The sequence below is a fragment of the Erythrolamprus reginae genome, chromosome 1, assembly GCF_031021105.1.
Source record: "Erythrolamprus reginae isolate rEryReg1 chromosome 1, rEryReg1.hap1, whole genome shotgun sequence".
NCBI lineage: Eukaryota > Metazoa > Chordata > Lepidosauria > Squamata > Dipsadidae > Erythrolamprus > Erythrolamprus reginae.
Window position 1 is genome coordinate 158,297,064 of NC_091950.1, and position 24,858 is coordinate 158,321,921.

Below are 24,858 nucleotides of genomic sequence, written 5' to 3' on the forward strand. Positions count from 1 at the left end.
AAAATAATATAAAAATTATATATGCCAATCCACCAAGTTCAAGATTGACCTGAGGTAGTCAATCATCACTACATCACTCATCTGTAACTGAGTTTAAACACCTTGGGATAAACTTATACCCATCATCCAACAAGAAAAGAATTATTTAAAAACTTAGAGGGCAGATTTGATGAGTTTTCTATGCTGTTTCAAGAAAAAAAATCAATCAACCATTAATGTAGGTAACATCAAGAACAGAAGCAGCAGGAATTCCCAGAATACTATTTATTTTTCTGAGTGCAAATCACAGAATTGTGAATGACTTGTTTCTCTTTACCCTATTGTCAGTTTTGGAAGCCATTATGTGCCCCGGATGCGGAGTAAAGATGCTGAGACAGTGTATGGATTTAAATATAGGGTCACTTTATTAAATTAGCATAAATTTAAATAACATTAATTTAAATAATGTTAATTTAAATAATTTCAATTCAACAGTAAACAAAGGACCTGCAGAGGCCAAAAACTAATGGGGCGGAAATTCCTATCAAAACCCTTTCTAGGCGACTCTTGGGCATAACTCCTTGCTGAACCAGGTAAAGATAGCCACCTTCACCTGGATCTGAGCCACGCCCTTAAGCATGTGGGAGGAGCTCACCCTCCAATCCCTGAGGGAAATTGGATCCGGTGAGTCCCATGGGCATCCTCTCTCCAATCCCCAAAGTTGTATGCACCTATAGTTCATGGAGAGAGGCGGTCCATCATCTTTCGAAAAGATGCCCAAAAGGAGAACGCGCAGTTGCTCCTACTGCCCATTTCCGCCCCTAACCTGCCAACCCCAGTGACCAGAGGGAAGCCAAATTGATCGAATGTATATCTATCTAGCGCCGCACCCCCTAACCAGTCCATTCTTACCGTCAGTATGGAATAGGCGAAAAAATGGCTGCCCCTGTAGGGTAGGCCACCAAAAATTCCTATTCGGCCCCGAAGTGACTCCTTCCAGGCACACTGCATGATAGAGGAGGGCAGGCGGGTGTTCACTTCAGGATGCCTGAGGGAAAAGGAGGAGTTCCGCTTCGGATCGCCCTTAAATAGGGCAGTCTAGGACCTCCCCCGAAGCCCAGGACGCAGCGCACCACCTTGGCACACTGCCAAAAGCCGAACTTCCAGTTTTGCCAGAAACCGGAAGTTTGGAGCTCAACAGAGCTCACAGCAGCATCACCCAGCTCCGGGGGCAATTTCGGCCAGCGTATTAAGGCGCCGGCTGTGCATTTCTGTTTGCTCCAACTGCCACATATTTTAGCCTGGGAAATTGGGAGAGGGTTTTTTTGTTGTTGTAGTAGATACTTAGTCATCACAAAATTCTTTACTCAAAGACAAATGCCTGCACCAGTGTGGAGACTGTATCCAGTTGAGTGTGAAGATTTGATTGGACCATGTGATGAGCTTGTGGGTGTGGGGCAGGGTTGTGAACTTTTAACTGGATGGGGAAACCCTGGAAACTTTCATATTCAGATTTTCCCAGATGTGCTAACATGGCTTGTCTAATAAATTGGAACTTTGAGGAACTTCTAGCCTCAGAGTTTTATTTCATGCAAGAGTTAGATGATTTTTACCTATATTTTTGCTTCTGTGCAAAAATTTAGTATACATGTTGGATTAGTTTTTATGTTATTTGGGTTTTAATTAATGGTTTTATAACTTAGTTTTATATTTGACTTCTTTTTATTGTTTTGTATTTTATACTGTTGTAAGCTGCCCTGAGTCTTTCAGGACTGGGCAGCATAGAAGTCAAACAAACAAACAAATGGGGAAAATCACTGAAATCTCACTCGCACATGAGATTTCACTTGCTGCGTATGCACAGAAGCCAAATTTCATGCAGGAGTGTGTGTGTGTGCATCGGAGGTGTGCAGCTACACATGCATCCCAAAAATCGCTACCGGAACATAGCACCCTTCTGTTCCAGTAGCAGGCCATCAGTGACAACACCTCCCCCCCAAAAAAGCTTCAGTCCCATCCTTGTGCTGATGTAGTAAAGTCAGGACCAGGACCTTCCCTTTTGTTCATAAAATACTTATGGAGTCTGCCACAAGTACTTGTATAAATTTTCCAGCTGTTCAAAAGTTTGTGGTACTTTTTTCCTTAATAAGAGACCACACGCAGATCTGCACAATGGTCCCAGGAAAACAGCCTGACCAGAAATCTCAAATCTAGGATTGGAGGAAGCACTAATGATTTGGGTAAATTGGAGACAAGACTGATATTTACACCTTGTAAGAAGCAGCTTAACCTGCAGAAAAGGCAAAAACAGCAGGCATCTGGTGACTGAGGTCAGCTGCAAAACCTGCAGCAAATCCAAGCAGCCACAGCTTTCTGAATTAAACCAACAGCAGATGTCAACCAGTCATCAAGTCCAATCCAAGTCCCAAATGCACTTGGAGGAAGGATGCAAATAAGCAGAACCTCTGGAAAAGTGGCAGATGGCTCATAGCTGAAAGGTTTGCCAAATGTAATAACAATTGGCAGATTGCTGGGATTGGCAGAAATGACATGAAGCTAGAGCAAACTTAGTAGACCTTCGGTCACCAAGAGGTTCTAACTAAACTTCTCACAGACTGATCTGCAAAAGCCAAGGGGGAGGAAGAGACAGGGAGTAAAGAAAGAAAGAAAAATTGCTATAACCTCTTAAAGAAAGTCTTCAACCAGAGATTAGATCCTTTTGCTTATGAAAGTGCTTATAATCAAAAGCTATCCAAAATACTTGTTCCTCCCAGGAAAATACTGTAGGACTTTCACCAATGCCCAGCTGTGTCTCTTAGCCCAAAAGTAATATAGTGAACTGCTCTGCCCCCCCAAAAAAAGTCCACATTTTTAAAAAATCAACTGATATTTTGCCTACCTCCTGTAAGATAAATCTAACATTGTCACTGATGCAGTTTCAATGTTCTGACTTACAGTATGGTCATGTTAATGCAACACTATGTCTTTATTAAGCCATAGTGGGCTTCAAAAAATTTAGCAAGGAGTTCTCTGCCTGGTTGCTGGGTGGGCATGGCTATGGTAGGCATAGCCTAGTCAGCCTCCCCGGGCTCTGATGACTTTCTCCAAGCCTCCGGGAGGGCAAAAATGGCTTCTTCAGCTCCGGAGATTCTCTGGAGGCTGAAAATGGGCCCATTTGTGACCTTCTCGAACCTTCGCACACACCCTGCACTTACTTGCATCCAAAATGCATGGGGACTCCTGAGAGGGGCAGGGTGGGGTGGATGGGGCCAACCAGAAGTGGGATTATGGGTGTTCTCCAAACTACACAAAATTTTAGCTAGAGGTTCTTCCAAATCCTTGCAAACCCCCAGCAGCCCATCCCTGGAAGGAATGTCAGCATTATAACCAGCACGAATTCAGTTCTTACTTTTGTGATATGCGTCTGTAACTGCTGCTGGTTTGTTTTTGTTTTTTGTTTTTTTTTGCTGTGTCCTGCATGATCATAGACACTAAAAATACACCCGTAATTTCAGGTCAAACCAGCCTTTTCTCCTTTATTCCCCCAACCCCTGACAAAGCTGTTAGAAATGTCATACTACTGTACTAAATAACCCGTGGGAAAAGTGCCATCCAGACGCAGGTGAAGTCAAAAGAGTGAATGACAACAGGCTAAAAAAGAGTGTTATCACAGGTTTTAATTTTTTTAAAAAATGAAAAGCTGATCTGAACATACTCACTGCTGCTGCATCACCATGGTCTCATGTTGAAGTCCATGGTCTATTGTTGTAATCTTGTTGCTGCCTGCAAGAAAAGCAACCACTATGAAGCGTGTGCTGGGACCTAATCAATAATAATAATAATAATAATAATAACAACAACAACAACAACAACAACAACAACAACAACAACAACAACTGTAACTCAATGTCGTATGGACCGCTGGTGGAACAAAGCATTACATGGCCAGTTCTGGGAGAAGATTAAAGGCAAAATGGATAAAGACTTGGTCCTGGCTTACAAGTGGAACTCTCAAAAAGGAGACAGAAGGGCTAATACTGGCTGCACAAGAACAGGCCATTAGAATAAATGCTGTCAAAGCCAGAATTGAAAAATCAACAGATGATCCAAAGTGCAGACTCTGTAAAGAAACAGATGAAACAATCGATCACATACTCAGCTCCTGCAAAAAGATCGCACAGACTGACTACAAGCATAGACACAATGCTGTGGTGCAGATGATCCACTGGAACTTGTGCCGGAACTACCATTTACCAGAGGCAAAGAACTGGTGGGATCATAAGCCCGAAAAAGTGGTAGAAAATGAGCAAGCAAAACTATTGTGGGACTTCCGACTTCCGACTGACTAAATTCTGAAGCATTACACACCAGACATCCTGATTGTGGAGAAAAAGAAAATATGGATCATCGACATCGCAATCCCAGGGGACAGCAGAATTGAGGAGAAGCAGCTAGAGAAAATAGTGAAATACGAAGATCTAAAAATCGAGCGGCAATGATTCTGGCATAAGCCAGTGAAAGTGGTCCCAGTGGTACTTGGCACCCTGGGCGCAGTGCCAAAGGATCTCAGCGGACATTTGAAAACCATCAGAATTAACAAAATCTCCATCTGTCAATTGCAAAAGGCCGCTTTACTGGGATCGGAAAACATAATTTGCCACTACATCACACAGTCCTAGATGCTTGGGAAGCACCCGACTGGTGATGAAATACGAAATCCAGCATAATAATAATAATAATAATAATAATAATAATAATAATAGCAATAACAATAATAATAATTTATTATATCTGTATGCCGCCCCTCTCTGAGGACTCGGAGCGGCTCAATATATCAAATATCAGCAGAACTGGATCTTGATTTCTCCAATATTTAAATCTAAATATAAAATCAGAATTTTTTCTATTCAACATTTTTAAAATCTCCACCATTATGAAGATTCAGAGACATCCCAGTGCCAAATGATACTATCTGCCTATAGAATCTACTTTTGATTGAGTTGATAGCTTTATATTGCCATGAAACTGTGAATTTTTCTATTGATTGGATGGAAGAGTCTTTCCTTTTCCTTGGCATATGATTTTACTAACTGAACATTTAACTAGGGTTTAACTAGGATTGAGAAGAGAACCTTTTTTATTTGTTTGTATTTCTTCCCATTACCCTATGGCCACAAGTCCTCAAGCCTGAAAGCATGGCTCTATAGAAAAGGCAAGAAATACACAATAACTATAACACCAGTCTTTAAAAAAGACTTAACATATTTTAAATAACAACCCTAAACTCCAGAAGGAGAAAAAAAGACATCTAGCCCCTAGTCAAACAGATCTCATAATCCCATCCATTTTGTATAATCAGATACCCACTGTGGCCTTTCCAAGGATGTTAAGCACAATCACTAACCCCCAAAAGGCTGCTCACATCAAAGGAGGACAAGATAAATTCAGACTTATTAAAGCAAGTGGTTTGTGGAGAATAATCCCAAAGAAACTGGCTCCATTCATTTGGGAGCCTGCTACTCTAACATACAGCAAGCAAATTATTTAATGCATACCAAATGGCAATTATATATTGTGAGTTGCTCTGCAAGAAACATAGGAATTAGTTAACATGCACATTCATTCCCAGCACTAAATTCTTAGAGAGCTATCTTCCTCCACTCAGGAAACAGAAACATATGTGACCTTTGTATTCAATCCAACTCAATCAAACACAGCTCATTCTGAAGTTCCTTGTGTTCTCAACATGATTCAAAGCACTTGGCAAATACTTTTTAAAAAAATAAACAAATCTGAGAAAAATCTGAAACTCTCTAATGACCACTAAAGAAACAAATATAGCCTGCCTTGCAGCGCAAGAAATCTCGCCGTTTCATTTTTTCCCCAAGTATTACCATGCTTAAATAACTAGGAAGAGGGGCTGAATGCTATTCCATATCCAAAGCTTCCTCTCCCATAGAAAATATGCATGATAGAAAGATTTGTTTTCATCCATTTAGATCCCCAATGTGCTATTTTTCTACCCACACCAAATAAACAGTCTATGGCAGAAGGTCTATCAAGGGGATTGGATTCTGAAGCACCCAAACTGGAAGAGCGTTAGTGAAAGTGTGTGTCCTTTCCCTACTCTTCTGTCTTCTCTGAAGTGCTCGAAAAAACTTTCCACTGCATTGTCACAGTGATAACCATCTTGAAAAGAAATGACAGACTGAAGAGATGACACAAATTAATGTCTAAAGGGTAAAACTGAATGTAAAAAACTGTCATTCTAAAATTAACTTGAGTGGAGCCCAAGGCAAAAGTCTCAAGGCTCAAGCACCCATTCTCTTACAGCTTCACAAGTTGTGTATAAATGCAGCTATATGCTCTCAGACAGATATAGAATATTAATGATTTTTTTAAAGCAATCACTATCAAAAATCTAGGCTGTGAGAAATCTAGAGCAGTGATGGCGAACTTATGGCACATGGGGCCTTATATGATACCATGTGAGCCGTTGCTCTAGCTCAGCTCCAACGTGCATGTGTGTGCCAGCCAGCTGATTTTTTGCTTGTACAGAGGCACTGGGAGGGCGTTTTTGGGTTCTAGAAAGCCTCTGGGGGATGGCGGAGGGCGTTTTTACTCTCCCACGGCTCCAGGGAAGCCTTTGAAGCCAGGGGAGGGTGAAACAGGAGTCTACTGGGCCCACCAGAACTTGGGAAACATGCCATTTCCAGCCTCCAGAAGGCCTCCAGAGGGAGATAGAAGCTGTTTTTGCCCTCCCCATGCATTGAATTATGGGTGTGGGCACTTGCGCATGCATGATAGCATAAGCACATGCTCTTTCAGCACCCAAGGAAAAAAAGATTTGCCATCACTGATCTAGAGTTTGGTGTAAGCTGGGCAGCAATATAAATGTTAGACTAACTGAAATAAAATGTAAGGTAAATACATCTTTTTCTCATAAAGTGATGTTGACTTACCTGAATGGTCTTCTCTGTGCACTGTGAAGAGAGTCCAAGCAATGGGTTAACTTCCTCAGTTGCTATGGGGACTGAGTTAATTAATTAATTAAATACGCCCTTTCTGCTCTGCTGTGATGTTTCAGTTTTTAAACAAAGGTGTGTAGCTCCACCCAAGTCAGAACAAAGAGATCAGAAAACCAGTGACCCTGGACCAAACCTCGGTCAGGTTTGGACTCTCCCTGCAGTGCACAAAGAAGACCAATCAGGTAAGCCAATATCACTTCTCCTGTGTGCTGCTAAGGAGAGTCCAAGCAATGGGCTATACCCAAGCTTAAGTCCTGAGGGTGAAAGAAAGCTCACCAGCAGAAGTGGAGCAGACTGTCTGAAGAACCCATCTTTCAAAATCCGCCTCAACTGAAGCAAACATATCTAGTTTGTAGTGTTTGACAAATGGCAAAGGAATCAGTCAAGTACCTGCCCAACAGATTTCTCCAATGGATGCGAGTGACCCAAGCCACTGAAGTGGCTGTGCTATGGGTGGAATGTGCTGTTATCCAAATGGGGGCGGGCTGGGACTGGCCCTCATAGGTCTAGATATGGTATGTTGTATGTATGTTTTTTAATTATGGGCTTTTTAGTTTTTAAATATTAGATTTGTATTTTACATTGTGTTCACTATAGCTGTGAGCCGCCCCGAGTCTACGGAGAGGGGCGGCATACAAATTTAATTAATAATAATAATAATAATAATAATAATAATAATAATAATAATAGATGATGCAGGCCTTCAGCCATCAGCTGATAGTTTGGGGCATGATCTTACGACTCATGGAGGCTGCCTGGAAAGAGATAAACAACACCTTGGTCTTCCAGAAAGAAGCCGTCCAGCAGATATAGATCTATAGAGCCCTCCGAACATCCATTGTATGCCAGCAATGTTCCTACAGATGTCTCAGGTTAGGGCAAAAGTCTGGAAGGATCCCCTTCTGGGCCTGATGGAACCAGGAATTCACTTTAGGTATTTAGGATGCCTGTATCTGGGTGAAAATGGCAAAGGCCTTGGTGAACCGTGATTGCGGCCAACTTAGAAACCTCCTGGTCGAGGTAATGGCAATCAAAAAAGCTGTCTTGAAGGTCAGGAACTGGAGAGAAACCATCTTCAATGGCTCAAAGGAAGAAGATGTGAAAGTATGCAGGATCAGCAAAAGATCATAGGAAGGATATCTATGGACCACCTGGGGTCTTAAATTATTGGGTCCTCTCAGAAACAGGGAGGAGACAGTGGGATGACAGCACAGAGAGCATAGGTTGTCGAGGCATAGAACCTTTGACAAGGCTGCAGCCTGATGGTGGAGCACGTTAGAAGCCAAAACCTTCTTAAACTCCACCTGTAAGAAGTCCAAAATTTGTGGAATCGACATGGACAGGAGGCCCAATGGAACAAGACACAAAATTTGCAATAGGCTGACCAGGTTGTGTTGTAGATGTGCTTGGTGGAGTCATGACGGGAAGTGATGATTAACTCATCAGAGAATTTGTCATCTAGGAGAAGGTCCCCTTCAAATGCCAGATGGTCAGGAAGCAGATCTGTCCTGAGATTTGTCTTACTCCTGGAAATATGACCTTTGAAATTGGGGGCCTCCAAAGAAAGAGTCAGCCCAAAAGGACTGCCTGTGATAAAATGGGGCAGGGTGACGGTCTGCCCATCTATGAACCAGGGGCAGGAACTTCCTCTTCTTCCTGTCTTCTACTAGAATGGAGTCTAAAGATTCTCCAAACAATCTCTTTCTTGTAAAGGGAACAGCCATCAAGTGCCATTTAGAGTGCATATCCGCCTGCCAGTGGCAAAGCCAAAGTAGGCAGCAAGACATGACCCCAGCTGACATTGCCTGGGATGCAAATTTTGCATAGTTTAGCATCGCATCTATAGAAAATTCCATCACTGCCAACAATTTATTCAACATTTATGACTTAGGCGAAAGTCCTCCAGACGCAATCTAGACTGCATCTCCCTAAGCCACATATTAGATGTTCTGATAAAGAATGTCAAAGCTGTAGCTGCCCTAACCGGCCAAGCAGCCGCCGAGTGTGACTTATGCAGCATGTTTTCAACCTTACAGTCATCAGGCTTAAGGCCCTCTGACACATCCGAGAGAAATACAGTCAAGGACATCAGATTGCAACAGGAAGTGTCACAGATGGATGCTCTAACAGCTTCTCCACTCCTGGCCCAATGCCATAGAATTTGCGTTCAATCAAAGTAGGACCAGTGGCAGCAGATGGATGATCTCAGGACCTCTTAATGGCATTGACAAACAGCTGAGAAGAAGGAATAACATCAGCTTCTCACTCAGGCTCCAAGAACAATCCTGCAGCTGGATAAGTTGAGGATATAGAGGACATGCCTATGTTTGCTGTAAGTTTAGCTTTATACAGGGGTATTTTAAAGACAGCCTGTTTAAAGAGGCCTGTAAAGACTGGCTGGTAAGAGGTTAGACCTTCATAATCTAATAAATCCTCATCAGTGATGCTGCCTTCACTTCTAAAGAAAGCTTCACTGATGCCAGAGGAGTAATGTGAATAAGCATCACCAATACTGGATCAAACTTCCTGTAATTGAGCCAGATTTACCTGGCAGGGCTGCCACTGCTGAATGCCAACAGCAATCCCTTGGGAGTAGGCATTGGCAATCATATCTTGCACATCTGATGGATGAAGCCCCACAGTAGTATGGGTGAATGTTGAGGGAGGCACTTGAGTGGAAAGAGGTCCTGGAGCCACGTCACCTGACTCCCCAGTCAATTGGAGGTCCTCTTGCCCCATGCCTTGTAAAGCCATGGCCTATCAGGTGACCAATCCCTTTGAAATTCCATTCCTGCATCCACCAAATGAGATGCCAATGGAGCCTGAGGAGCCACTTGAGAAAAAGAAGGCAAAGCCTCAGGGGATTGTAATAACTGTGAAGGCAACTGTTGGGATGCCTGCTGCTGTGGGCACCTTTGCTTGCTTCTGGGCCTTGGCAAACTGCTTTTCTAATACCCCAAGTCTCTTCTCAGCATCCTTTGATGCTGCTACAGATACCTGTTTTTCAGTAGTTTGGGAGGCTTTTTACTTAGCAACCCTATCCTTGGAAGAGATCTGTTGTTTGGCTGTGGCTTTTTTGGAGTGAGATGGAGAGGAGTACTTGACCCTGAGCAGATTTTTCAGACAAGGTAAAATCAAGGGAGCCCAGTAACAGCCATTGATATTCCAAGGACTACACCCCTAGGCAAGGAGGAGAAGTGCCCTGGTGCAAGGACTCCTATCAGAAATCTGGGTAAGTATATGAGAAACCCTGTCCCCAGATTCCTGGGAATAGTACACATTAAAGGCAATTAGTATAGTAGGCAAAGTGGTAAGCGGCTGTAACAAGCAAGTACAAAAACAGCAACTAGTAAAAGATCAGCTTTCCAATCAGAAAGGTGGGAACAAAATGGCTGCAATCACTAAAAGGAAGTCAAAGCCTGCCAGAATGGCCAAACAAAATGGCCACCAGGAGGAATCTGCCCGGCAACAAGCAGCTCGCAGAGGAGAATGACGAAATTGGCTCTGATGCAGTTAAAAATGGCTGCCATCAGCCCCAGAGCCTAAACGAGCAGACAGATTGCTCCATTTGAAAAAGAAAAAAAGCTGATCTTCAGAGAGCACAAAGCTCATTTGTGAGCAAGCCAGGAAAAATGGAGAGGACTTGTCTCTGCCTACTGCCACTCTGCTAGAATATATAACCCCTCAAGGCAGGGACTCTGGCTACCTCAGCTGATAGGCGGTGGCAATTCTTGCCAGCATACCGGGTAACCTGCACACACACCAGCAGCAAATCCAAACCCTTAAAATCAGAAGAGTCCAAGCAAGAAGTTCAGCACTGCAAGGTATCAGAACTCAGAAAACACGTCCCTCTTTGTACCAACTGAGAATCAACACAGTTTTCAAACTCATAGGAGCAGAGAGGGGGTGTTTAATTAATTAATTAATTAACTTAATCCCCATGGCAACCGAGGAAATTAACCCATCCCTGGACTCTCCTTAGCATCGCACTGGAGAAGTGGTTGTTCCTGCCATTCTGGAATCAGACTTACTGACCTGCCTCAACACTTTGACTTATACGTGCAAACAAATAGAAAGTTCATGTTGAATAACAAGCAAAGTTTTGCACACTGCTCAGTTCCTGGAAAAATCACTTTAATGTACTACATTAAACTTTCCCCACTGTTGTAAAGGAGAGCTCCAGGTTAAGTACTTGATAGTAATAAATCATAGAGCAAATTACTTTCAACCTTCCCAGGCTCAGGGCCTGCTTTTAAAATAACCACTTGCAAGCTTGTGACCCACTCTTAATCTCAGGACATTCCAAATCCATTTATATATTTCTCCTACAGCTTCATGAAAGGGAAATATTCGGTATGCTTAATGACTGAATAAAGAGGGAATTTCAACAGGTCATGCAGGGCTGAGGAAAGCTGTACCTGGTGAAATTCTTATGCGCCTGAAGTCTCAAGGATTTTCATTAGAACCTAGCATAAACAGAAATCAGCTGTTCAAATGCTTAGCCAGATCACGAGGCTGTTTAATTTGCCCTTTCATGAAAGAAATATAACTCTGTTGGTACAGTGATTAAGCTCTACACCCAGCTGCAGGAAGTACCAGATCAAGAAATGCATATCCATTTGAATGCCTTATACAATACTTCACTCTTTGCTTTTAAAAGATTCTTGCAAAGTGTGAACACATCTTTAATAAAGATTAAAACATCTGGGACTCAGATGCGTCATTACCGAAGATTTAAAATACAAAAATAGCCAGGAAAATAGTATGTATTACGCCTACTCTTCCTAATGCCAACAAAGTAAATTATTCTACTCATGCATTATTTGGAGAGGGGGGTCAACACAATATAAAATGGACTACAGTACATAATCCTCAACACACATAATCAGAATGCCAAAAATATAATGCTGCAATGAGAAAAGCAAAAGTCAGAAAACCAGTTATTACGGAGGAAGGGATTAAAATCCTGATCAACCTTTTGAAAGGAGAGGGCTGCTCTGGTTTCTGCACACAGGTCATACTTGGCTTACAATGGCAACTGAATGCGGAATTGTCATTGTTAAACAATATGGTTGTGAAGTACAATGTCATGAGACCATGTCATTTAGTGATGGCATTTCTGGCGTTGTTCCTGTTGCCATCCTTAAACAGGAACCAGGCAGATTATTTGTCACAAATTATCACTCATAGTCACTCATGCCCCTATCACCTTGAGGTACTGTAATCCTCTCTACATGGGGCGACCTCTGAAGAGTGTTTGGCAACTTCAAATCATCCAGAATGCACAAGCGGTTATGGGCATTTCAAGGCATACCCATATTTCTCCAGCACTCTGCGGACTGCATTGGCTGCCGATTGGTTTCTGGACGCAATTCAAAGTGTTGGTTATGACCTATAAAGGCCTACATGGTGTCAGACCAGATTACCTTTGTCATTAGCAATTAGAAAAACAATACTTAAGACCAGAACAGGAAAAGAGCATTATAAAGAAATTTAAATTTTGATTGTTGTTAGCCGCCCCGAGTTTTCAGAGAGGGGCGGCATATAAATCCAATAAAACTTGAAACTTGAAATTGTCTATGTCTTAAATATTTCTTGGATATAAGCAGGAGAGATACTGCTGACAATGTTCTAAGATTCCATTACTTGGGCTATAGCAATGAAATAGAGTTCCAGGCATACTTGTGGCATCTGTTTATCATGAACAACTGACAATTTCATACCGTAGTTCAACCGCTTGCACCATTATAATCAAATATATTTTCTCCTGGCTTCTTATTATCCAATCGTTTTCTTGTTTTTCGTGTTACTCAAAAACTTGGGACATTGGGTGTATATAAAATTGAATAAATGAAAGAATTAATGCAGGGGTCCCAAACCCGGGTCTGTGGACTGGCACCGCCAGATGGCATGCCAGCAAGTGGGCCACACAAACAAGCAAAGCCCCATCTGAGAGATGCAGGCACAAAACCAGGTTCCCTCCAATCTGCAGAAAAACCTCTCTCCACAGAACCCGTCACTGATGTTCAAAAGGTTGAGTGGCCACTGAACTAATGAATTAAAAGGTCCAGGATAGCTATGCTAACACAAGAAATTCCGGGCACTGAAATTTTATTGGTTCTTTTGTATTGTATTGATAGTGGTGTTTTCTGGAATGTAACTATTTTTCAAAAAACAACCTATATGCTTTTCTGATCAGTTTAAAGAGCATGAGATTTTAAATAAACATAGTATATTCTAATTTGTTTTTGAAGCAATATAGCATAGCAGATATATCCAGACAATGTGCAAATTAGCCAATTCTACCCATCTCCTTCCCATCAAAAACCAGACATGTCATTTCATTACCGGGTGCCCAGTCACCTTTTATTATTAACTCTACAGGACTTTTCATGAATTGGGTGGGCATCTTTGAATAAAACATAAGTTGACAAAAGCCCTTGTTTTCCAGCCTGCGTAACTGAAATGGTTCCTTAGATACCAATGAAAGCCTCAAGAAAGGTTTGGCTCCCCAAATGCCTTTCTTTTGTAACACTTTCCACAAAGAAAAAAAAAGACACTTTTTTTTTTTACAACAGAAGTGATGAGAAATGGAAAGATGTTGTCATCATGTTGGATAATGTGCCAAACCATCTGGAGAAAAAATAATCTCAGAAGAGGGAGGAGAGAGCTACAACACTCTTGCCGGCTGCTTATTAGACAGCTAGATTAAAACTGATGATGGGATTGAATGAGATCCAGAGTTGTTTTGTCCACATAAATCACTCAAGTTATATTTGGCTAGAAGGGATGCGGTAAGCAGGGGGAAAGTCTTCCTTTTTTAAAGGCAAATTCGATTACTCAAACAATTACAATGCCATTGAGGCAGACACATTTTAGTCCTGAAGGAAAAATCTTCCAACCATTCCCAAATTGATAAAAGCCTCAAAAATATGAGGTATCAAGCTATAAATGACAATTTGTTTATTTTTCAAATACCTCTTTGGCGAAATAAGAAATTTGTCTGCGTCTCACGTTTGTAGAATTAAACCTCCATAGATGACTATGTACAAACAAACTAGCTGGATATACCAAAAGGTAATAAGATAAAATTATTGGTGCAGAATTACAAATATATTTATATATTTGTATATAACATTATACACAATTTTATATATAGGATTATTTTTGTTATTATAAAATATATGTGTTGAATATATATTATCGATAACAATAATAAGTGAATAAATATTCTGTCAAATCATTTATAGCATTAATAATGAGCTAGCTTTATGGCAGTAAAATTGCCATTTTCATAGCTATTAATGAAAATTCAACATTAGTAACAGACAATGGCAAAGGAGATAAATCTCACTTCATCATATTGCAAAATAAAGTGTCAGATAACCTCCTTACACTTTATATATTTTTTCTCGTTAAGAACCTTCCCCTCAGTTAATCAACTCCACTTACATTCTGTCATTTTGCTATAGAAATTCCCCAAAGAGTGGATAAGTGACAGTTTCATACTACTAAACACATCTGATTTAAAATAAAAATAAAAAGGGAGAAATAGGAATCATAGAACCATAAATAGTTTTTCTATTTATCTACAGCAGTTTTCAAAGATCTCATTTTGGCCAAATTAGGGAAAACTATAATTACAAATTGAAAAATGTACATCCCATATTTTCTCACATGAAACAATCTCTGTCTCTTGAAAACTACTATTATTTTCTCCAAATCTTTCTTATATTTGTTGATTTAGCAGTTGTATATCCCCTCAGGCTGTGTAGAATTCAGAGAAAAGTGATGGCAGCTCACCAAATGCCATCCTTATGATTTTCTGAAAATGCTTGGAAAGATGGCTGATAGCACTTTCAAGTGGAACTTATGGGATCTAAATAACAAGAATCTATTTTAACTTTTGTACTTTTTTTTTTGTCACTGGGCCTTTTTCACCAATGCTGTAATTGAGCCACAATTGGAGGCACACCAAATGAGGTGCTTGCAAGCATAGCTCTCTCTATAAATGATGGACACGGGAAGAGGATAGGTCATGCTCAGAATCTCTTTCAGGCTTCGTGAGTTGGCTTGGGAAGCCAAATATGTCTAGAAGCCATAGTGTCACCATTTTTGATGTAGGATTGAGTGATGATTTCCATCTGAAAAATCATTTTTTACAATTCCAATCTGTCCAGATGAAATGTGAAGTAGGAAGCTAAGAACAATTGTGATAAAAACCACACTAAATGTTGGAATTGTGTATACAGTAGTCCCTCGCTATATCGCGCTTCACCTACTGCGGCTTCACTTCATTGCGGGTTTTCAAGAAATATTAATGAGAAAAATCATTCGCGGATCTTCGCTGGTTCGCCGGTTTCTGAGGAAGTCGATCGGCAGATTTAAACAGCCCACGGAACTCGATCGGCAGGGTTTTTTTAAAAAAAAAAATATCTAAAATTTTAAATACTGTATTTAAATACTGTATCTAAAATAAATACTGTGTGGGAAGGGTTTATAAACACTTAAAACAATGAAAACTTACCAAACAATTACAATATAAATACTTTAATAAGTACTATCAGTCGATAAATTCCCCATCGCGGATTTCACCTATAGCGGCCGGGTCTGGAACGTAACACCCGCGATAGGTGAGGTCTTACTGTATAACATACTTGAAGTCCTTTCCAAAGTGACATCTTGGATATTGCCACATTTTCTATTTTATATCCAAGCCTGAATTTTAGTCCCCCTCTGAGGGAGATGTGCAATTAAAAATTTGAAATTTAAGTAAATAAATAAAATTATCATGCATTTTTCTCCATGGAGAATTCATGGAGTCTTCGGAGAGGGGCGGCATACAAATCTAATAAATTGAAATTGAATTGAATCTTCAAGGATGAAGGTGGGAGAAAGTGATAGGTCCAAAGTCACACTGAAAGCTCCATAGTTAAATTGGACTTGAATTCTTCCCAAGCCCAAATTTAACGCTCAATTGATAGTTACATTGCTTCTTTTCTTTAGTTTAAAGCGTTTTACAGGCTCTTAAAGAGTTTCCCTAAATGATCAGATAGAAATCTAAAAAACAGAAAGCGTATATACCATCCTTTTAAAAAACAAAAAGAAAAGGACAGGCTTCTCTAATAATTCCCAAAGACAGCCTTTCAAAGGAATGTAAACTTTCAGAAGCAGCAGCTTGGTAGATTTGTTTTGTTTAAAACTAAGTTGCCTATCAGGAATCAAGAAATAAGTAAACATTTGAAAAGTGTTCCTCGGAGAGCAGGGGTTTTCAGACCTGCTTCAGGACCCATTGAAAAGAAAAATTGCCTCTGTGCATTGGGACAATGCCTTCCCTTCTGAAAACTTTAAAAAAAAAAGAATGAAGACAATCGCTTTCCAAGATGCCTCCATATGGATATTCATTACTAAGGTATTCATTACAGTGGATTATTCTGCTTATTGTTCCTTCAAGATCATTCTAAAAGTGAGATTAGTCATCAAGGAAAACAAACATGAAAAATGAATTTTGACATACTGAAATCAGAGTATTGTAACAGTAAATAAACACAAGATAGGTATTACAGATTTAAACATACCAAACAAAATATAGATTCAAAACAACATGCAAAATTTATTTTCAAGTACTTGCAAATACTTACAACGTATTTTATCTACTTTAGTTTTCATCTGCAGCAATAATTAAGATTTAGCTGCAGCTCTTTCCATCACATGATATCTACTAACAAACTTGCATGTAGGGAATACCACATGTTACTAGGTGTCACAGATTTTTTTTAAAAAAAAGAAAACATGTTTTTAAATGAGTTAGGCCATTTAGCACGATATTATTTTCATTCTATTATTCCAGCGCTGGGGAATGGGGAATCTGTCAGCTTTCAGATGTATTTCAATTGCAACATTCCTCAGCATTTTGGCGGGAGCTGATGGAAGTTATACTTTAGCAACATCTGGCTAGCTGCTATATCTCATCCAGCCTACAGCTTCTTATTAATACAACATTTTCTATTAGATTTTCTTTTACATTACTATGACAGAAATTTCTTTCACACAAGTTAAGGCACTAACACAGGAATAAAGGAAAAGCAAGTTCACTTTATTTACAAAGTAAATGGAAACCAACGCATGGGAAGAAGGCATTTCAGCCAATATTTGCTATGCCATATTTGCTTGAATCTTTCAAGTTTGAAATAGCAATAAAAATCAAACCATCTAGAAAATTATTTCTCTCAAACAAGACATGACCATATCTGGAGAAATACTGCTTTCCTGCTTTATATTAAGCAGCTCCTTTTCAGAGATGGCACATAAGAGTAATTACATTTTTCAGACATCAGGATGGAGAAGAGATTAAAAAAAACACCAAGAAATTCAAAATATGATAAATTTCTCAATAATTTTGGTGAGCCTGTTGAGTTGAAACTCAGTATCTGCTATACTCACATTACAATTTTGGTCTTGAAAACTTCCTTTTCATAACTTTAAGCTTAACGGTTTGCAGAGATAATTTTTCTAGGTTCATAAAACACTGGTTAGATTCATCTATAAGAATACATGTACTGCTGGCCAACATCCAGCATTATAACATGCCTTCCTCTTAATTTTTTTTCATTTCTTATCAAAGTTGGACTACACTGAAAGATAGACCTTGATTCAAATAGATGAAAGAACAGAGGGAAGACAGGAAATTGGCTGCTCTTCAATAGCATTCCTATTCTAACCATTTCTACCATTTTATTTATTTCCATTTGGCCCAAGCCTTACCAGATTTGCATTCTCTTTTCAGTGCAGGTACAGTGCAGTTGATACTTCTGAAAATCATGGGACTTTCCCCCCAAAGCTGAGATCACAAAACAGAAAGGCAACCAGATATGAGATCTCCCAAAAGTGCAAGGAACTGTGCAGAACAGAGATCTGGCTTAATCCGACTTAGAAATCAAAAGTTTTGTCAAGAAGGAGGGGGAAAAAATATTTGGAACTATTGCGGAGCATCTGAGATTTCTGTATCGTTGCAATAAAATATCAGCAGTGAGTCAGTTACTTTGAAAGGGATTTTTTAAAATAAACACCAGCTAAACAATCAACAAATAGCCTTTGTTCAAGTAGATTTCACTTCTCTTGAGTTGAATTATTTGGAATTCCACCCATTCATACAAAGAATTCCATTGTGGAGTAAAGAAAAGAGTGCTTTCAATGGCTGAGTGGCCTTCTCCTTGTGGCTGATACAAGGTGAACATTTTAATGCAAATGAGAGATGTTGATGCATCGTGAGAAAAGAATACATCGTTCATATGTCCTTAAGAGGTATTTGTTTGGAGGTAGACTGCAGATCATGTGATTTTTCTTTATTATGACCCAAATTAGTGACTTTTGCCTGAGCCCAGGTGCTGTGCCAAATAGCAGATATTGATTTCTTCTTTTGACAAAGTACCACATAAAATACCCATCTAACTATCAAATGGTGCACAAGCTCTCATTTTTCCTGTGAGCCATCATGAAGATTATGTAGTATTCTCAGGTGGCCAAATAAAATGTAATCAAGTTGAGTAGAGGGATGAGTGACAGCTAAAACGGAAAACAGCTGGGGGAATAATTTAGAAGTTTAGGATAGAAAAACTGATCTCTGGAGTAAACAAAAGGGAAGAAGAGTTACTTTGCTTTGACATCAGCACATCTGAAAGTGAACATTATTCATGTTATTTCAGAGCAAATCACTTTCTATCATTCTCTTATTGATATCTCTATTTAAGGATTACAGATCCATAATCATAACCTTAGAATACATCTATGATCTTTCAATGAAACTTCTACTAAAAACAACACAGGGAAGAAATTGCTCTGAGAGGTTAGCTTCTGCTTTCGACACTGAAACTTTGCTTTTAATTTATCAGCTACCCATCCATTCTAAGGCACCTACTAAGGTCATGGTGAAAGCTGACTCGGATGCTTAATAAGGCAGTTCCTTACTAAGAGTTAAACTGATGTCAGTGGAACCAGACCAATATTTTGTTCCTGGACATGAAACATATAATGATTTTCTTCCCTATTCCAAATACAAGAGCTGAAGATACTGTTCTGCTTGGGCCTGATCGGAGAGAGACAGAGACAGAGACAGAGACAGAGACAGAGACAGAGACAGAGACAGACAGACAGACAGACAGACAGACAGAGAAGAGACAGCGAGACAGAGAGATCTCCCGACACACATCTATACATATGAGAGAGAGAGAGAGAGAGTTAGAGAGAGAGAGAGTTAGAGAGAGAGAGAGAGAGAGAGAGAGAGAGAGATATGTCAGTTTTCAGATGTGGTCTTTTTAATCATACATTAAGCTTATGGTGTGACACATACCGCAAGTGAACCAGGAAAAAAAAAGAAATTAATAATTATGTGGATGAATCTGCTACTTAAGTAAGGGCCTAGGATAAATAGAAAACCTTCTATGCTCCTTCTTTTCCAGATGGACAATAGTCATCTTGTTAAAGTGAGACAAGATCGGAATTCGGGAGTGTTCATAGGAGAAAACTCCACACTAGTGTCAGCAGTGACTGCAATCCTTCCTGAAGTGTGGGATCTTCCAATTGGTTTTATTTGGAAAGAAAAGGTGAAGTCCTTAGGCACTCCAATCAAAGAGATCATTTGCCAGTTTCAGTTAACCATCTTGAATAGGTTGATGGCATATTGATCCCAAGATAAACAGAAGTTGCAGCAAAAGCCCCAATCTACTACCTTGAGACTGTAATGGACTGGTTAGAGTAGAACAATCACAGCTCAATTTTGGAAGAAGGAATTCCTGCTTATTTAAAAACCTTCCCATACCGTGGCTGTCCGTTGTATAGCTCTTAATGAGGCAACACCTTTCCCAGCTGAGATAGCTAGCCTGGGCTTTTTTGAACTTATAGCTCCTCCTGGAGCTCTAGTATAACTACGGCCAGATAAGATTTCAACTACTTTGATGGGCTCTGAACCAATTGGTATTGAATACAATAAATCATATGCTTGCCATCGCTTAGTTAAACTAATGTAATTCACTTATATTGAGTTACCCTTGCAAATGACTCAAAACCCGCGACTAGCACATAATGTAGTTTTGTTTTTGCTGACCAGTTAGTTTAGCAGAATAACATCTATTTGCAGATCTACACTTGCTGTCAGTAAAAAGCTACAAAATGCCAACTCTATATGATGTACTAGAGCAGCACACTCCAGATGTCCACACCGACCCCAAAATAAAATGAACTGGGACCCAGGAAATACCCTTCTCAGCTATCATCCTTCTCTTTGGAACAGCTTGTCCTTGAAGTTAAATAGATTCCTACCCTGATGTCTTTTCAAAAATGAAAATAACCCTCTTCGGGAGGGTATCACAACAGAAAGATATGGCCAATTGGTAGCAACAATTTTTATTAACAGCATCAGACAGTTTCATCTGTTTATTGACTTTACAAAAGCTTCATTGCACTTATATTTAAGTCATAAGAATAGGTGACATTCAAATAATTATAAATAAAAATAAACAAATAAACATTCTGGCCATACAAGATCACAGCCTAAATTATTATTATTATTCCTAAGGTTACAATTAGAATCTACTAAAAGAACCAATCTGACTATTAGCAGAAACTAGTTCTACACTTTGTTCTTCAGCATAGCAGCTCTAATTTCTAATAAAGCTGATACTGCATTTAAAACAGGCTGCTGAGATCAAGCTGAAAGCCAAACAAAAGCAATTATTTATTTAAACTTTTATAACCCTTGGTTCCTCTTACTCGCTTGTTTGCAAGGTTAAAATGGCTCTGTAAAAACAAAGCGATAAAGTCCGTAAAATATAGACACATTAGACACAAGAGTCAGTAGCAATGCCAGACAGTAAATGCTTTTCTTAATATTCCAACAATTCAATCCCTTTGGGGAAACTCTGGATTTTTGGTTTTTCCATAACAAAGGTAGTTTTGATTTTCTCCAATGGTGAAAGATAAATTAAGACCCATAAGTAAGAGGGTCTTATTTGGCATCGGTGTACTGTAAACACAATCTAGAAGTTGATAGGTACAAGGAAAGGGGGAAAAGTTTTAATACCCCAAACATCTAGCAACAAATCAGAAAGTTGTCTGGGTTTTATGACAACTGAAATAGACTTCATGTAGATTATTATAGCTTGTTATTCTGCACTATAGCTCATACAAAGCACCTTATAAAACACATTACAGAACACAGAAAGAACAGGAAACTACGTTTTATTACAAGTAGCTCTCAGGATAATTCTGAAAAGAAGCATAAACATTCTTAGCTGAATCACCACAATAGATTTCTTTTAGGCACCAGCATGGGGGCGGGATGTTAGAAGAAATATACAATCCTAAGTGTTGTCATGGTACATAATAATGCTAAATTGCCTGAACATACCTATAAATACCACCCTAGCCTCTTATTTCTTTTTCTTGAACATTCTGTCTCCCTAGGTCCGCATCTTTGCCAGTTAATCACTGAAGATTTTCTAAATCCTTTGCTTATCAGACAATGTTTAATTTTATGACAAAGTCTAATCATCTAGAAGTTACTTAAAAATATCACAGCATTACATAATATTACTCCAATAATCACAGTTGATGCTATTCTTGAATTTTATGCCTTTGTCATCATGTTGGTGGTGCTTTAACAACTAAAATGCATTAACTGTACAGTGATAAAGAATATTTAAGAGCCATTGAGATCTGATTTGCATCTCCATGAAGTCTTGCTAATTAGATATTTGGGGAAAATACCTGATGTTCAAAACAAGTAAGTAATATAACTTGATAATTATACCACAACGGGATAAATACATTTTGTTTAGGTTATAATTTTTGTTTCCTTGGAAAAATTATTGATCCATATCTTTCCCTCCCATACCATCAGTAGCTTTGATTATTTACACAATAAAGTAACTGAAATACATGCTGGGGATCAACTCAGAAAGCAATTCCAAAAACAATGAGGGACATGAATCTTGAACCGATATTTAAGGGGCTTTCACAAAGAGGGGGTCAACTTATTCTTCAAAGCACCTGGAGGCAGGACAAGAAGCAATGGGTAGAAAATAATCAAGGAGATAAAATCTTTAAAATATGTAAATAGATACATTGCTCTTGAGTTAAAATGGTATACTGTATATAAGAAACACCCCCAATCTGGTGGTGGGGTGTGAATGTTTGTCTGGTGGTGGGCACCAATCACTGATCACTTGTTGTATGTTGGGTGTGTGTTTTATATTCTGTATTTTAAAATCAATTTTTGAAATGTAATAAAAAAAATTTAAAAAAAAATAATCAAGGAGAGAACCAACCTAGAAATAAGGAGAAATTTCCCAAGCAATGAATCAGTGGAATGACTTGACTCCAGAAGTTATGGGTGCTCCAACACTGGAGGTTTGTAAGAGGAGACTGGACAAATATGTGTCTGAAATGGTATAGGGCAGTGATGGAAAACCTTTTTTGGTTCGCCTGCCAAAAGGGTGTGTGTGTGTGTGTGCTAGCATGCGTGCATGTGCCCACACCCCTTTCCTCCCACCATGCATGTGCAACTCCCCCCACGCTGCCCCTTTGCATGTTCACAGGCCTTTCTGAAGCCTGGTAGGCAGTGGTAAGTTCATACCAATGTAGTCTGGAGAGCTGGAATGGTATGAACCCACTGACTTTTGGCAATTTTTTTCTGGCATCTCCTTGTCAGAAGAAGTGTTTCCCCTCCTCCCATTTTAATGCTGACCTTTAAATTTCATCTGAAACACAGCTGAGGGCTTTTTCCACACAGAGACATTAAGAAAAAAAATCACCAAATTCAGTGGGTTCATACCAATACAGCTCTACCACCACCACCACCACTGCTGTTAGGTTAAAAAAATGTCGAAACGGACCAACCGGAAGTGCATTTTTCCAAACTTCCGGTTTGTCCATTGGGGGAATTTTTTTTTTGCCTACGGAGCTTCAAGGGAGCTTCCCTAAAGCATCCCCAAGTCTTCAGAGAGGGGCGGCATACAAATTTAATAAATAATAATAATCTGGAGGAAGGAAACAGTCTTTTCAAAGGCCAAAAATCAGCTAGCCAGCATGTGCAGGCATGCTGGAGTTGAAACATAAAAAGTCTCTTGTGCCCTCCCATATGGCTCTATATGCCACCTCTATATGCCACCTCTATATGCATGCCATAGGTTCACCATCACAGGTATAGTGTTTCATGCCAGACCTGGGAGTTGGACTAAAAGACCTCCAAGTTAACCTAGCTACACTGATCAATAAGGAAGCAATATTCAGATGGACTGAACTGTTGTAACATATTTCTGGAAAGCCTGCCGTTTTGGTACACCCAAATTGTAAAAAACTCACTGACTGGATTAAGGGTGAAGATAATTGGTGTACTAGACATCCCTAAAGGAGCATAGAAGCATGTGGCAGAGATTGGCAGCCAAACAAGGAATTTCAATGCAGTCTTTCTGGATAAAAGGAGAGACTGTGAAATCGCTTACTTGCACCATGGACAGCTGCTTTTCAGGAACTCAGGTTTTTGCTGTCAGTTCAAGAATTGAGTGATTGGGAGTTAGATGGATTTCAATCAAACCCACAACCATAATGCAGTCTCATAAGCCTTACTTTCTTAAATATCTTCACATCGGGGTGAAATGTTCCCAGTTCGCTTGTGTCTATCAGTAGTTGAAGAGCCAGTTGCGAAGAGAGCCATTTGGGTACTTTTATCCTCTCTGCATGTACAGAACGCTTTGCACATGTCCAGAGGGTAAAAAACCCTAAATGGCGGCATCCAAGTGGGTGGGTAGAGCTTTGCACTCCTTTCGTGAACAGCTCTCTGACAACCAATAGGCACGAGCGAACCGGGACCAGTTCACCCCTGCTTCACATGTAATAAACTTATAGTTAAAGAGAGATTTTCTGACCAGCAGGATTAGAGAATTCTATTTAATGAGTAAACATTCTTTCTGGATTAAAAAGAGGAGAAAAAGAGGTTTTAAAGATTAAAAAACTTTTGCCAAAACCCCCCCCTTAATAAGTAGCAGACATAAGAAAGTTTAAAACTAATAAAGAAGGTAGTTATTTTGAAAGATTACCTTTTAGAAAAAGTGCTTTTGAACAAATTGGAATTAAAGTAAGCAAACAAACTGGAAATCTGTAAGAATGTTTTAGTTTACTATTATACAGCAAATAGCTGGAGGATATTATAAAATAAAAGATAATGGCAAACTGTCATGTTGATTGTAACTATGGAGTGCTATACAAGACAAAAGTATTAAGGGTACAAAAAAGACAACATGGGAGGGGGGAGTTTGTTTTTTACCATTTTCCTTGCAATTGAGATACTTTTACTTTTGGCTCACAATATTACAATGGCAATCACCCCCCCCCCCAAAAAAAAGGTCAGAATAGCAGAGGGAAATGGAGGATTGCTAGAGCAACCTGACGGGAAAGGAATTATCCAGATTTAGTTCAGAAAATGTTGAGGAACTGGTTAATAACTTAGCTGAATCACTTAATACTAAATTGATAGTTTGGGAAAAATAGAATGGAACAAAGAATTATAAAGTTGAAAGAGGAAATGAAAATGATTTAAACACTATTTGATCTTTTGCACACAGAGTATTTCAAAACCAACCTTGAGAAATTTGTTGCAATGTATTTTCAGAACCAAGACTTGCATTTTGCAAACCTAATTTTTTGATTTAGAAGAAAAATTGCACTGTTACATGAAAGCTGAGAACATTTTTATACAGTAGTCCCTCGCTATACCGCGCTTCACCTACTGCAGCTTCACTTCATCGCAGGTTTTCAAGAAATATTAATGAGAAAAATCATTCGCGGATCTTCGCTG

At 39.4% G+C, this 24,858-nt stretch overlaps 1 protein-coding gene across 2 annotated transcripts in view; it reads right to left on the bottom strand.

Annotated features, from left to right (window-relative positions):
• Nucleotides 1-24,858, bottom strand: part of SEMA5B (semaphorin 5B) — a 622,390-nt gene that overhangs the window by 414,651 nt on the left and 182,881 nt on the right. The window contains exon 4 of one of the 2 annotated variants that reach the window (XM_070730229.1): nt 3,695-3,762. The exons of the other annotated variant lie outside the window; for it this stretch is intronic. The gene's annotated coding sequence lies outside the window, so the exon portion shown is untranslated. The remainder of the gene's footprint in view (nt 1-3,694; nt 3,763-24,858) is intronic. 2 annotated transcript variants of the gene reach the window in all.